This window comes from Bombina bombina, chromosome 1 (genome assembly GCF_027579735.1).
Source record: "Bombina bombina isolate aBomBom1 chromosome 1, aBomBom1.pri, whole genome shotgun sequence".
Lineage (NCBI taxonomy): Eukaryota > Metazoa > Chordata > Amphibia > Anura > Bombinatoridae > Bombina > Bombina bombina.
The window spans coordinates 1,286,155,111-1,286,170,319 of NC_069499.1; positions in this window are offsets into that span (position 1 = coordinate 1,286,155,111).

Consider the following 15,209-nt stretch of genomic DNA (forward strand, 5'->3'; position numbering starts at 1 on the left):
ATATATATGTGACATATATGAAATGGTGTTTCTATCAGCGCTTCCAGATGTTCCACATGTGCATATATGGGTGCAAAGAGATAAATGTATATCCAATAAGTAAATTAGTGATCAACAGGAATAAAGGTGTAGTTAGCTCACCTGTTAGATCACAGGGTCCAGTGATCAACATTGTGTACCTTTCTTGGTTTTACTCTTCAGGAATAACTTATGTTCCAATATGTTAATTAAATAATTAATTAAATACCCAGACAGTCTAGTGTTTAGACTGGAAAGGAATTGTAGGAATACCCCTCTGATTCCACTCTGTATGATTGGACAGAGGGTGGATAGAAGGGGTACTCCACTTTATTATGAGCTGTGTATTTGTATGAAAGATGTGTATATAAAACCAATAAAAAACTTTCTTTATTTAGAAAATATAAAAAATCTATAAAATCAATAATTGATCAGTCCCAAAATAGATACGTGATGTATAATAGTTAATATATAAAAGTAAATGTATAAAAGAGGTATAAAAAAACATATAAAAATCTATATAAATATATAAATACAAAATTATTTGATAAATATATATATTGCTAAAAACAATGGCGAAAATAGAGGAATGCAGACATTAAGCGAATGTGTGATAAATATATGTATTGCTAAAAACAATGGCGTAAATAGAGGAATACAGACATTAAGCGAATGTGTGAAAAAACGTGGTTAAAACAAAGTGTAATTGAAGGGGGGTATGCCGTTTAGTGCAATTCCACGTAAGCACTTACTTGATAAAGAATTTACTTGATAGAAAATATATGTTTGAGATGTGTAGATAGCTAAAAAAAAGCTGCTGGTAAGTGGGACTGTTGGCGTTGCAGCCTAACAGCGATGTCGGATATCCGGAAGGGACGTCACGAACGTGCGTCACGTGCCTTACGCGTTTCGTGAGCGTATCAGCTCACTTAATCAGAGGCATGTTATCTGCAGCCATCCGGGTCATGCTTATAAAGCAGGTTGATTGACTAATTAGTGAATTACTTAAATCAATTTGATGTAATTGGCTTGTTGACTATTTTAAAGAACAGACTAAGAAATTTAATTATTCTATTATTCTATTTGTTTCCGTCTATATATGGGGTAATCCTGAAGAAAGAGTATAATAAAACAGATGTGCTTATATTAAGTGTGAAATGAATTGACTGGAAAATATATATGTAATAAAATATAATATAAAATATATATCATATACATAATATAAGAAATGAAACATATGTGAATATGTATTTTTAGAGGAATGCTGCTAAATCTATATCAGTATTTAGCCCATATGGTTTTCTTGTTTTCAACTTGTAAATCAAATATGTTTCCCTTTTTCTCAGTTGCAACATTCTATCAACTCCTTCTATTAAAGGTATATGCTCAATTGCTTTAATTGTTAACTCTTTATCATTTTTATTGTGAAAATCTTCAAAATGAGTTCCAATGCCATATTCGGGAGTGTCACTAGTGATGTTCTTAATATGTTCTAGGCACCTGGTTTTCAGAGTTCTCTTCGTTCTTCCAATATAGTTCTTGTTACAACTGCATGTAAGTTGAAAAATAACATATTGAGATTTGCAGTTCATACAACTCTCAATTTCCTATTTGTTTTCTCCATCACTAATCCAATGGTTCTCTTCCTTATTTCTGCTAATATGGTCACAGCAAGTGCAGTTCTTTCTATTGCACTTAAAAAAACCTTTTGTTTTTGTTGTTAACCAATTATGTTGTTTCTGAGTTCTTTTTGTCTTAAGTTTTGTTGGTGCAAGTATTTTCTTATGATTAGTATTTTTCTTGTAGGTAATTTTCATTTTTTTTTGGTAGTATTTCCCCCAATATGGGGTCCCTTCTTAAGAGATGCCAGTGTTTGTTCAAAATCCTTTCAATATCTTTTGCTGCACTATTGTACGAGGTAATAAACCTAGGTGTCTGGAGTATTGTCTTATCTTCCTTTCGTTTAGTATTTGTTTTGAGTAATTTGTCTCTGTTGACCTCATTTACTCTTTCATATGCTTTGTCCACTGTTTGTTTATTATACTTCTTGCTGTAGAATTTTTCTTTCAAGGATAATGCTGTTCTTTCAAAGTCCTCATTTCTTGAGCAGTTACGTTTGATCTGCTGGAATTGGCCATATGGGATATTGTTTATCCAGTTCTTATGATGGTTGCTTGTTGCGTGCAGGTAGCCGTTAGTATCCGTTTCTTTGTTATAGATTTTAGTTTCTATTTAATTTTTTTCAATGAAGATAGTGATATCCAGAAAATTGATCTCTCTCTTATTCCAAGTCTTAGTGAACTTTAGGTTCCAGTCGTTTTGATTCAGACAGTCTACAAATTCATTGAAGTGGTATTCATCTTCTTTCAAAATAATTACAATGTCATCTATAAATCTCTTCCACATGACTATCGCCTAGATCTAGAGTTTTGTCGGTAAAGACCCGCGGTGCTAACGAGACTTTTTTTTTCCAGCGCACCATTAAGACAACGCTGGTATTACGAGTTGTCTGAATGGCTGCGTTAGCCTCAGAAAAGGGAGCGTTGAGCCAAATTTAGCTCCACTTCAACTCTCAATACCAGCGTTGCTTACGGTAGCGGTAAGCTGGAAAAACGTGCTCGTGCATGATATCCCCATAGGAAACAATGGGGCTGAGCTGGCTGAAAAAAAAACAGCGTTCAGCTCCTAACGCAGCCCCATTGTTTCCTATGGGGAAACACACTCTAAGTCTACACCTAACACCCTAACATGAACCCCGAGTCTAAACACCCCTAACCTTACACTTATTAACCCCTAATCTGCCGCCCCCGCTATCGCTGACACCTGCATTTTATTATTAACCCCTAATCTGCCGCTCAGGACACCGCCACAACTTACATTATACCTATGAACCCCTAATCTGCTGCCCCTAACATCGCCAAAACCTATATTATATTTATTACCCCCTAATCTGCCCCCTGCTTGGATGAAGACATCTGCCGCTTGGAGGACCTCTTCTGCCCCGTTTGGATGAAGACTTCTGAACACGGCTCCAGGTAAGGTGATCTTCAATGGGGTAGTGTTAGCTTTTTTTAAGGGGGGATCGGGTGGGTTTTAGAGTAGGGTATGTGGGTGGTGGGTTGTAATGTTGGGGGGGTATTGTATTTTTATTTACAGGTAAAAGAGTTGATTACTTTGGGGCAATTCCCCGCAAAAAGCCCTTTTAAGGGCTGGTAAAAGAGCTGATTACTTTGTAATTTAGGATAGGGTAGGGCATTTTATTATTTTGGGGGGCTTTTTTATTTTATTAGGGGGCTTAGATTAGGTGTAATTAGTTTAAACTTATTGTAATTTTTTTATTTTCTGTAATTTAGTGGTTTGGGTTTTTTTGTATTATAGTTTAGTTTATTTAATTGTATTTTAGTTTACATAATTGTAGGTAATTTATTTAATTAATTTATTGATAGTGTAGTGTTAGGTGTATTTGTAACTTAAGTTAGGATTTATTTTACAGGTAATTTTGTAATTATTTTAACTAGGTAGCTATTAAATAGTTATTAACTATTTAATAGCTATTGCACCTAGTTAAAATAAATACAAAGTTGCCTGTAAAATAAATATAAATCCTAAAATAGCTACAATGTAACTATTAGTTATATTGTAGCTATATTAGGGTTTATTTTATAGGTATTTAGTTTTTTTTTTTTTTTTTTTTAATAGAATTTTTATTGAGGTTGTGTGAAAACAAATACAACTTATGTAAAATAACATATTGTATACGGAGGTATATTAAATGTGTAAATGTATCAATAGCGCCTGAGTTGGGACAATGTCTCAAATAATAAAACCTGAGGAGCACAAAGCTAGTATAGCTCCTGGAACTTATTAGAGATGCATCGCATAATGAGGGCATAAATGGGAATAATAATAATGCTGGACCTGCCTGCTCTAAAGACACTATATTAAACTAAGGTATAATATTGGTTAGAGAAACCACACAGCCCACCCTCTTGAAATAGGAGTTATGTTATGGGGGGGGGGGGAGGTGATAAGGTAAGTATGGTAGGCAGAATATATAAGTAAAGCGCCATAGCTAGTCTGGGAGTTGCACAAGCACCTGGGCCGTAGAGGACCTTCAGGGAAGGGCTATTTGAGAAGTGGGTATTTTTGTCTGGCACTAGAGTTCACATAAATCATTCTCCCAGCAAGGGATTGTTAGCCAGAATGTATTAGAACGGAGCTCAATGTGTCAACAGGATGCGGTAGTATTTAGATGATAAAAGCAAACAAGGTATTAGTGTGTCCATGTCTAGATGTGGTATAACATAGTTAACCCTCCTAGAATAGGGGGTACGTTACTAGGAGGAGGAAGGGGGAGATGAGAATTTAAACAGGATGTGCTAAATATAAGATAAAGCAAGGAAAGCCAATTATAGTAAACTTGTGGTTAGGGCTTGACAGGGCAAACTAGGTTTAGATTTATGGAAGTATAGGAGAATGGAAGCTAAGTAAATATCAGCTAATCAAATATGGAGAGGAATAGCCTAAGGAACACATGCACTCACTATAACTGTTAGACCGCTATATGTAAAATGTTAAAAACATGTCTAAAGCGCCAATGGCATATAGAAACAATGCTTATAGAAATTAAATTTTCATTGTCACGGTATAGGCTAGATCTCATTTGTTTAAGATAGGCGCCACACCGCCTCGGCCATTAGATAAGCATGTAAGTGCATAAAACTAATATTAGATTGAGGTTCTATGAATGTCTCAACGGGCATAAAGAAACTGCTAGGCAATTTCAAAATAGAAACTAAACCATGTAGGCAAATAGCTATGTCCTTTAAACAGTATTGAGGTTGCAAGATGGATATACAAGATATTGGAACATATTTAGACCCATATGTATATTGCGTCTAACAGGGGGTAGAGGCTTGCTATCTCAATGATAGGTCCAACAGAGAAGAGATTTTAAACCTAGTCTGTAACTATATGTAATCCTATTACTATTACCAGGTTCCATTGGAAAGTACAGTATATAAAGACTTCAACAGACAAGGCCTCTAGACATGATAAGGATACATATAGAACAAGAACATTTATAAACATATAATAACACAGGCTGCAGAATAGTATGGTATACCATATTAGATTGTATAACTATAGCTGTAAAAAAAAAAAAAAAAAAATAGAGTTAAAAAGAAATAAAAATGACTCCTCAGAAAGCAACTCACATTATCACGATAGACCCTTCAATGTACAAGAGATTAGCATGTCCGTGTCCTAAGTCCTCAATATGTAACTGCTTTAGATCTTAACCAGAACATAATGCAGGGAAAGGGTTAACAAACATGGCATATAAGCATAAAAACATAAACACTTAAAGTAGCGAAGAGAAGGTGAGTGGTATACAGTTCCAGAGCAATGTTCTTTAAGTTCACCCCACACCAGTGGCTAGTAATTTATAACAGTCTCTCAGCCTGTGAACCGTATCTCTTAACTGCAAGGGCCTTCTAGTAAATACCACAAATCGAACAGGCAGAAGCATTCTGCCGCCATGGGACTCAGAAATGTCTATCCCACTCCGGTTGCACATTGTTGCAAGGGGTCTCCCGGGTCTTCACTACACTGATATAAAATAGGGTAAAGCTGTAAGATAAATACCGGAGTTACTGCCAGCATCCCGGGAAGACACAGTAAAAGCAGGGCTGTGGGTAAGTCTGCGTTGTCATTCAATCTGGTTGCGAGGTTGGGAGACCTGTGCGCCCGGCTTGCTTTTTTACATGGCCTCACCATGCGCTGCCCAGTTTGAGACGACTCTATCTGTAGCTGAGGGCAGCTCCGTTCTTTAAGCCTCTGGTCTACTACAGGATCATTAAAGGCCCCCACTACAGTACCACTTGCGTTAGTTAGGGGGATTATGCTCACCACCTTATGCTGGATTGATCTGTTAGCCGGCTCATCAGCTGGAGGTGCTATGCTCTCGGGTCTTGCTACCGCATCACTCTGTAGTGCACAAGGAGTGGATGACGGGCGCTGGGGCCCTAAAGCACCGCATTCTACCCAGGTAGCTGTGGAGGCATAAAAATGGGTACCGCCTCTTGAAGTGTGTGGTCGAAAGCGGTTTGATAGCTGTCCAGAAGCTTACTCAGTTCTCTTAGTATGAATGCCATCGATGTTATATAATAAGTTTGTAGTAGCTGCCAATCCACAAAAAATAAGCTGTGTCCTCCAGTTACTCCCCACTTGGTGGGAAAATGGCCGCTGCTTTACAGTCAGCACAGCACGGCAGTTCAATAGACTAAGGCTTCGTTCAGGAACAAACACGCTCCCCTGTTTTAGTTCCTTGTAACTGCAATATGGATGAATGCTGGTGTGCAATAAAGTATATGGACCCAAGCAGTCGCTAAATGTATGTTTTATATGTAGAATAGCTGGAGCTGTTAAGATGTGCGACCGCTCAGGTCCAAAGCCGGCTCCGCCCCCCCGTAAGTATTTAGTTTTAAATAGGATTAATTTATTTAATTATAGTAAATTTAGTTAGTTTAATTTAAATTATATTTAAAGGGACATAATACTCATATGCTAAATCACTTGAAACTGATGCAGTATAACTGTAAAAAGCTGACAGGAAAATATCACCTGAGCATCTCTATGTAAAAAAGGAAGATATTTTACCTCACAATCTCCTCAGCTCAGCAGAGTAAGTTCTGTGTAAAAAGTTATACTTCACCTGCTCCCAGCTGCAGGTAAAAATAAAAAAAAATGCAGAAATAAACTGCAGCCAATCGGCATCAGCAGTGCTGAGGTCATGAACTCTTACTGTGATCTCATGAGATTTGACTTAACTCTCATGAGATTTCATAGTAAGCTTCCTTTACCTGATTGGTGAAATAATATGAGAGTTCACGAAGCTCATCCCTTCGGATGTCCCGGGACAAACACACTAAAATGCTGCTTAGAAATCCTTTACAATGGGAGGTGGCTACTGAGGAACTTTTGAGGTAAAATATCTTTCTTTTTTACATAGAGATGTTCAGGTGATATTTTCTAGTCAGCTTTTTACAGCTATGCTGCATCACTTTCAAGTGTTTAAACATTTGGGTATTATGGCCCTTTAAGTTAGGGGGTGTTAGGGTTAGACTTAGGTTTAGGGGTTAATAACTTTATTATAGTAGCGGCGACGTTGGGGGCGGCAGATTAAGGGTTAATAATTGTAGGTAGGTGGCGGCGATGTTAGGGAGGGTAGATTAGGGGTTAATAAAATGTATTATAGTGTTTGCGAGGCGGGAGTGCGGCGGTTTAGGGGTTAATACATTTATTATAGTGGCGGCGATGTCCGGTCGGCAGATTAGGGGTTAATAAGTGTAGGTAGGTGGCGGCGACATTGGGGGGGGCAGATTAGGGGGTAATAAATATAATATAGGTGTCGCGATGTTAGGGGCGGCAGATTAGGGGTTCATAGGGTGGCGGCGATGTCCGGTCGGAAGATTAGGGGTTAAAAAATTTAATTATAGGATTTGCGATGTGGGGGGGCCTAGGTTTAGGGGTTCATAGGTAGTTTATGGGTGTTAGTGTACTTTATAGCACAGTAGTTAAGACCTTTATGTTCCGGCGTTAGCCCATAAAGCTCTTAACTACTGACTTTTTTTGCGGTTGGAGTCTTGTCGGTAGAGGCTCTACCGCTCACTTCTTCCAAGACTCGTAATACCAGCGTTAGGCAAATCCCATAGAAAAGATAGGATACGCAATTGAAGTAAGGGGATTTGCGGTAGCCTCGAGTCACGGAAAGAAAGTGAGCAGTAGACCCTTTCCTGCCTGACTCGTAATACCAGCGGGCGTTAAAAAGCAGCATTAGGACCCCTTAACGCTGCTTTTTAACCCTAATGCAGAACTCTAAATCTACCCGTATGTTTTTTAAGAAAAAAAAACATACGTATTTTGTTAGTCCATACGTATTGTTTCTCAAATGATCCCATGTATATATTGGCAAAGCTAGGGGCAAATTTGGTGCCCATAGCAGTGCCAAATTTTTGTAGGAAGATTTTATTTTCAAAGGTAAAATAATTTTTTGTTAAGATAAAATTAATTGATTCTACTATAAAAGCTACTTGGTTTAGTTTGATATTTGTTTCGCACCTAAGGGTATCTGTAACTGCACTGATCCCTTTAGAGTGTGGAATAGACGTATACAGTATAAGGCTGTAACATCTAGTGTTGCCAGCAAGTAATTCTCTTCCCAATTATTCTTTTTTAATATAGACAAGAGATGTGGGGTATCTCGTATGTAAGATCTGATTTGTGGAACCACTGGTTGGAGAAAGTAGTCCACATACTCTGATAGATTACTGGTTAGGCTGTTTATTCCAGAAATGATTGGTCTGCCAGGAGGGTTATTAATATCCTTATGTACTTTAGGTAGGTGGTAAAAAGTGAAGTTCTTATAGTACATATAGATAGGAAGTTAAATTATTCTTCATTAAGAATTTTTTCTTTTTTCGCATTCCTTATTAGGAGATTGTATTCATCTGAAAATTCAGATGTTGGATCTTTTGATAGTAATGCGTATTTCTGAAAGTAAACGGTTCGCTTCTCCAATGTAATCTGTTCTGTTCTGTATTACTATGGAACCGCCTTTATCGGCTTCTCTAAAAACCAAATCATATTCTCTGCTTAGGTTCTTAATAATGCGTTCTTCTTTGTTTGTAAGATTTTTCATCGAAAATTTAAAAGATTTGCACATAAGTTCCAAATCATTAAGCACTAGATCTTCAAATAGTGAAATATATTGGCCTTTCGACTGGGTTGGATAGAACATGGATTTTGGTTTAAACCCACTGTGTTTGATAGTGTGTTTGATTAATCTATCCTCCTCCATTTCTGTATCTAGTGCTTCTAAAATATTTAGTGTATGTGTATCACTTTGTGTTAGCCTAATTGGATTCTGTGTTCTTCTCATAGTCTCCATTTGATTTATATGTGTATCTGTATCTTCACTTTGATCCTTAGAGTTTTTCTTAAAGTGACGTTGTAGGGTGAGTTTTCTTATATATTTATTGCAATCGACAAACAGTGAAAATGGATCAGGTTTTTTACTAGAGGCAAAGGAAAGGTCTTTTTGCAGAACATTTTCCTCTTCTTCAGTGAGTATTCTAACTGATAAGTTAAAGATTTTTACTTCTGTGTGTTTGTCCTGGTTCAGATTGATTGCTGTATTGAGTGCCAGTTTTTTCTTCTTAGTTTGTTCTTGCTTGCCTGCTCTGCATCCACGTCCCCGCTTTCTTTTCTTCTTTTCTACGGGGTCAACGTTTGTAGAGACTGGAAAATGTGGGCCCCTTGATCCCGTCTTTCTCCTCTGAGTCCCGTTCGTGACGTCACTTCCGGATAACCGACATCGCTGTTAGGCTGCAACGCCAACAGTCCAACTTACCAGGAGCTTTTTTTTAGCTATCTACACATCTCAAACATATATTTTCTATCAAGTAAGTTATTTATCAAGTAAGTGCTTACATGGGATTGCACTAAACGGCATACCCCCTTTCAATTACACTTTCTTTTAACGTTTTTTCCACACATTCGCTTAATGTCTGCATTCCTCTATTTACACCATTGTTTTTAGCAATACATATATTTATCACACATTTGCTTAATGTCTGCATTCCTCTATTTTCACCATTGTTTTTAGCAATATATATATTTATCAAATAATTTTGTATTTATATATTTATATAGATTTGTATACAGCTTTTGTTATACCTCTTTTATACATTTACTTTTATATATTAACTATTATACATCACCTATCTATTTTGGGACTGATCAATTATTGATTTCAATTGATTTTTAATATTTTCTAAATAAAGAAAGTTTTTTATTGGTTTTATATACACATCTTTCATATTAATATACAGCTCATAATAAAGTGGAGTACCCCTTCTATACACCCTCTTCCTACAATTCCTTTCCAGTCTAAACACTAGACTGTCTGGGCATTTAATTAATTATTTAATTAACATATTGGAACATAAGTTATTCCTGAAGAGTAAAACCAAGAAAGGAACACAACGTTGATCACTGGACCCTGTGATCTAACAGGTAAGCTAACTACACCTTTATTCCTGTTGATCAAACTAATTTACTTATTGGAGATACATTTATCTCTTTGCACCCATATATGCACATGTGGAACATCTCCTGGAAGCGCTGATAGAAACACTATCTCTACAAACCACTAACATTTCATCTCGCTCCGGAGGAAGTGGGATACCCCTATCAGCAGCAATCATCTCACTCCCAGTGCTTTTCACCTCCCTCAACCTTTTTAGGCGCAACTACCTACAAAACACAGTCAGATATATATATATATATATATATATATATATATATATATATATATATATATATATATATATATATATATATAAAATAAGTATGCAATCTATCAAATATTAAATTTGAGCATGCTTATTTTATTGCTAGATACATTCTGTGTATTGCAATTCTGTGGTCAGACATGAGATGCCTTGCTGACTACACATCAAAATTCAATCCTCCCTACTCAATATGCAAAATTACACAGGAGAGAACAAATGATTTAGACCTTTGTATAGATAAGACCAATGGGCCACTTCAAAGTAAATGTTAACATATGGAGTCCTCAGATTTATGTGCCCATATATGGGTTTCCTGTCCAACATGGATAATATATTTACAGACCCCCTCGCTGCTCATCTAAGAGAGAGAAAAAGGAAAACATTTGGTTCAATTAGTGAAGCTGACGAACCCCTGCAATGAGGTAGTCAGTCTACAATATTCAACTTTTTTTGAAGCTACCTGAATCTCAAGGAATTGTAGCTCTCACCATCTACATGTTAAATTATACCCTGCATAGCTACATACGCAGCTTCCAGACAAGCTGGCATTTTAAGTCTCTATATGACATGGGAAACTAAATCTCAGATAAAGGAATTGTGCCTAATCTTTATAATAGTTTAAAATACACAGATCATATTAAAAACATCTATATATGTATATGTATATATATATATATATATATATATATATATATATATATATATATATATATATATATATATATATATATATATATATATATATATATATATATGATATATATAGAGACCTGAAAATTATACTATATTAAATAAAAATCTGCTGTATTGAATGATTAGCTACATTAATAAATATAAAATGTGTTCCAAAAATCTCAGAATAAAAACCCTGTTTTTTTTATTACAGGCATCGGATTAAACAGAGAGTTCCCAATGTGAAGAGATATACATACAATAAGTTGCTAAATATACAGGAATTACTTTGTGATATGATACTAGAGATATACTCATGTTTAGTCTCTATAGATACACGTTAAAGGGACAGTACACTGTAAAATTGTTTTTCCATTAATGTATTTTAAATGACTTGCTATACCAACTGCAGAGTATAAAATATTTGAGAAATTCCATTTTCATGCTTATTTGTGCATATGAAGTAGCTGATTTTGTGCTTTGAAACCACAGCCTATTACAATGGGTTGAACTTAAAGGTGATATCAGATCTCATTATGTTCTAAGTTTGGGTAAACAGACTTGCTTCCTTATCTTTTATTTGGCTGGAACACCAAAGCTCAATACATAGAGAGAACAATGGAAATGATCATTTTATTACTTAACTATCCTGCATCCTACTGAGAGTGTAATCTCTTCTGATGGCTGTGTATACTTAGGCTATTCAATAGCCTATACTCCAGTATTAATTTGTTCAGTGTAGGTGGCGATACCACAGGCTAAATCAGCTATTTCAAAAGCTAAAATAGGAGTACAGGAGCTACTTGTAACCAATTTAATACACTCTAGCAGGTTAAAAAGATCATTAGGAATAATTTAAAGGGGAGAAATTTTTGGGGTGAACTGTCCCTTTAAGTTGTATCAGATGGGATATATATGTTGACCAGATAAGTTTCTTATTATCAGGAAATAATGAGTATATTAAATATATAATTAAAAGATATATGGCTAGATTACGAGTTTTGCGTTATGAGTAAAAAAGCAGCGTTAAGGCTCATAGCGCTGCTTTTTTACTACCGCTGCTATTACGAGTCTTGTAGGTACAGCTGTCCCGCACACTTTGTAGGCTGTACCGCAAATTAACTTGCGCAATTTTCGTAAAGTCTTTTTTCAATGGGACTTCCATTGCGCCGATATTAAAAGCTTTTTTTTAGGCCAAAAAGTGAGCGATACAGCCTATCCCGCAACATTCGTAATGCATTCTAAAGTCAGTAGTTATGAGTTTTACACTACAGAGCTGTAGCATAAAACTCATAACTAAATTGCTAAAAAGTATACTAACACCCATAAACTGCCTATTAACCCCTAAACCAAGGCCCTCCCGCATCGCAAACACTAAAATAAAAATATTAACCCCTAATCTGCCGCTCTGGACATTGCCGCCACTAGAATAAACATATTAAACCCTTAAACCGCCGCACTCCCGCATACTAAACACTAGTTAAATATTATTAACACCTAATCTGCTGTCCTTAACATCACCGCCACCTATCTACATTTATCAACCCCTAATCTGCCGCCCCCACTATACTAACCCCCCCTAGCTAAAATATAATTAAAATAAATCTATAGAAAACCTACTATTAATAACTAAATAATTCCTATTTAAAACTAAATACTTACCTGTAAAATAAACCCTAAGATAGCTACAAAATAGCTTATAGTTAAATTGTATCTAGCTTAGGTTTTATTTTTATTTTACAGGCAAGTTTGTATTTATTTTAACTAGGTAAAATAGTTACGGCTAGATTAAGAGTTTTGCGTTATGAGGGGTGCGGTACTAACTTGCACTTTATTGTCACCGCTCACTTTCCTACAGTGCTGGTATTACAGGTTTTAAACAAACCCGGTGTTAAAAGGTAAGAAGTGAGCGTAGAGCAAAATTGTGCTCCATACCGCACTCCAATACCAGCGCTGCTTAAGTCAGCGGTGAGCTGGTTGTACGTGCTCGTGCACGATTTCCCCATAGACATCAATGGGGAGAGCCGGTTTAGAAAAAGTCTAACACCTGCAAAAGAGCAGCGTAAATCTCAGTAACACAGCCCCATTGATTCCTATGGGGAAACACATTTTATGTTTATACCTAACACCCTAACATGAACCCTGAGTCTTAACACCCTTAATCTTACACTTATTAACCCCTAATCTGCCGCCCCCGACATCGCTGACACCTGCATTATACTTATTAACCCCTAATCTGCTGCTCCGGACATCGCCACCACCTACATTGTACTTATGAATCCCTAATCTGCCGCCCCCAAGGTCGCCGCCACTATATTATATTTATTAACCCCTAAACCTAAGTCTAACCCTAACCCTAACACCCCCTAACTTAAATATAATTAAAATAAATGTAAATAAAACCTACAATTATTACCTAAATAATTCCTATTTAAAACTAAATACTTACCTATAAAATAAACCCTAAGCTAGCTACAATATTACTAATAGTTACATTGTAGCTAGCTTAGTGTTTATTTTTATTTTACAGGCAAGTTTGTATTTATTTTAACTAGGTAGAATAGTTACTAAATAGTTATTAACTATTTACTAACTACCTAGCTAAAATAAATACAAATTGACCTGTAAAATAAAACCTAACCTGTCTTACACTAACACCTAACCTAACCATAAAATTAAATAAATTCCCTAAATTAAATACAATTAGCTATATTACAAAAAAACAAAACACTAAATTATAGAAAATAAAAACAAATTACAAGATCTTTAAACTAATTACACGTAATCTAATAGCCCTATCAAAATAAAAAAGCCCATTCAAAATAATAAAAACCCCTAGACTAAACTAAACTACCAATAACCCTTAAAAGGGCCTTTTGCGGGGCATTGCCCCAAAGAAATCAGCTCTTTTACCTGTAAATTTTTTTATAAACAACCCCCCCAGCAGTAAAACCCACCACCCATACAACCAACCCCTCAAATAAAATACTATCTAAAAAAACCTAAGCTCCCCATTGCCCTGAAAAGGGCATTTGCATGGGCATTGCTCTTAAAAGGGCATTTAGCTCTATTGCGGCCCAAAGCCCTAATCTAAAAATAAAACCCACCCAATACACCCTTATAAAATCCTAAAACTAACCCCCGAAGATCCACTTACTGGGAGAAGTCTTCATCCAAGCGGCAAGATGTCCTCAATGAAACCGGCAGAAGTGGTCCTCAAGACGGGCAGAAGTGGTCCTCCAGACGGACAGAAGTCTTCACCCAGACGGCATCTTCTATCTCCATCCTTCCGACGCAGAGCGGCTCCATCTTCAAGACATCCGGCGCAGAACGTCCTCTTCAATCAACGCTTCTTGCTGAATGAAGGTTCCTTTAAATGATGTCATCAAAGATAGCGTCCCTTAGATTCCAATTGGCTGATAGAATTCTATCAGCCAATCGGAATTAAGGTTGAAAAAATCCTATTGGCTGATTGGATCAGCCAATAGTATTGAGCTCGCATTCTATTGGCTGTTCCAATCAGCCAATAGAATGCGAGCTGAATCCTATTGGCTGATCCAATCAGCCAATATGATTTAAGTTCAATCCTATTGGCTGATTGCATCAGCCAATAGGATTTTTTTCAACCTTAATTCCGATTTTTATAGGTAAGTATTTAGGGGTTAATAAAGATAATATAGTGGCGGCGACGTTGGAGGCGGCAGATTAGGGGTTAATAAATGTAGGTAGGTGGCGGCGATGTTAGGGACAGCATATTAGGGGTTAATAATATTTAAATAGTGTTTGCGATGCGGGAGTGTGGTGGTTTAGAGGTTAATATGTTTATTATAGTGGCGGCGATGTCCGGAGCGGCATATTAAGGGTTAATAATTTTATTTTAGTGTTTGTGATGCGGGAGAACCTCGGTTTAGGGGTTAACAGGTAGTTTATGGGTGTTAGTGTACTTTTTAGCACTTTAGTTATGAGTTTTATGCTACGGCTTTGTAGTGTAAAACTCATAACTACTGACTTTAAAATGCGGTACAAATCTTGACGGGATAGGGTGTACCGCTCACTTTTTGGCCTCCCAGGACAAGCTCGTAATACCGGTGCTATGGAAGTCCCATAGAAAAAAGACTATATGCAATTTGTGTAAGTTGATTTGCGGTAAGGCCAAAAAAGTGT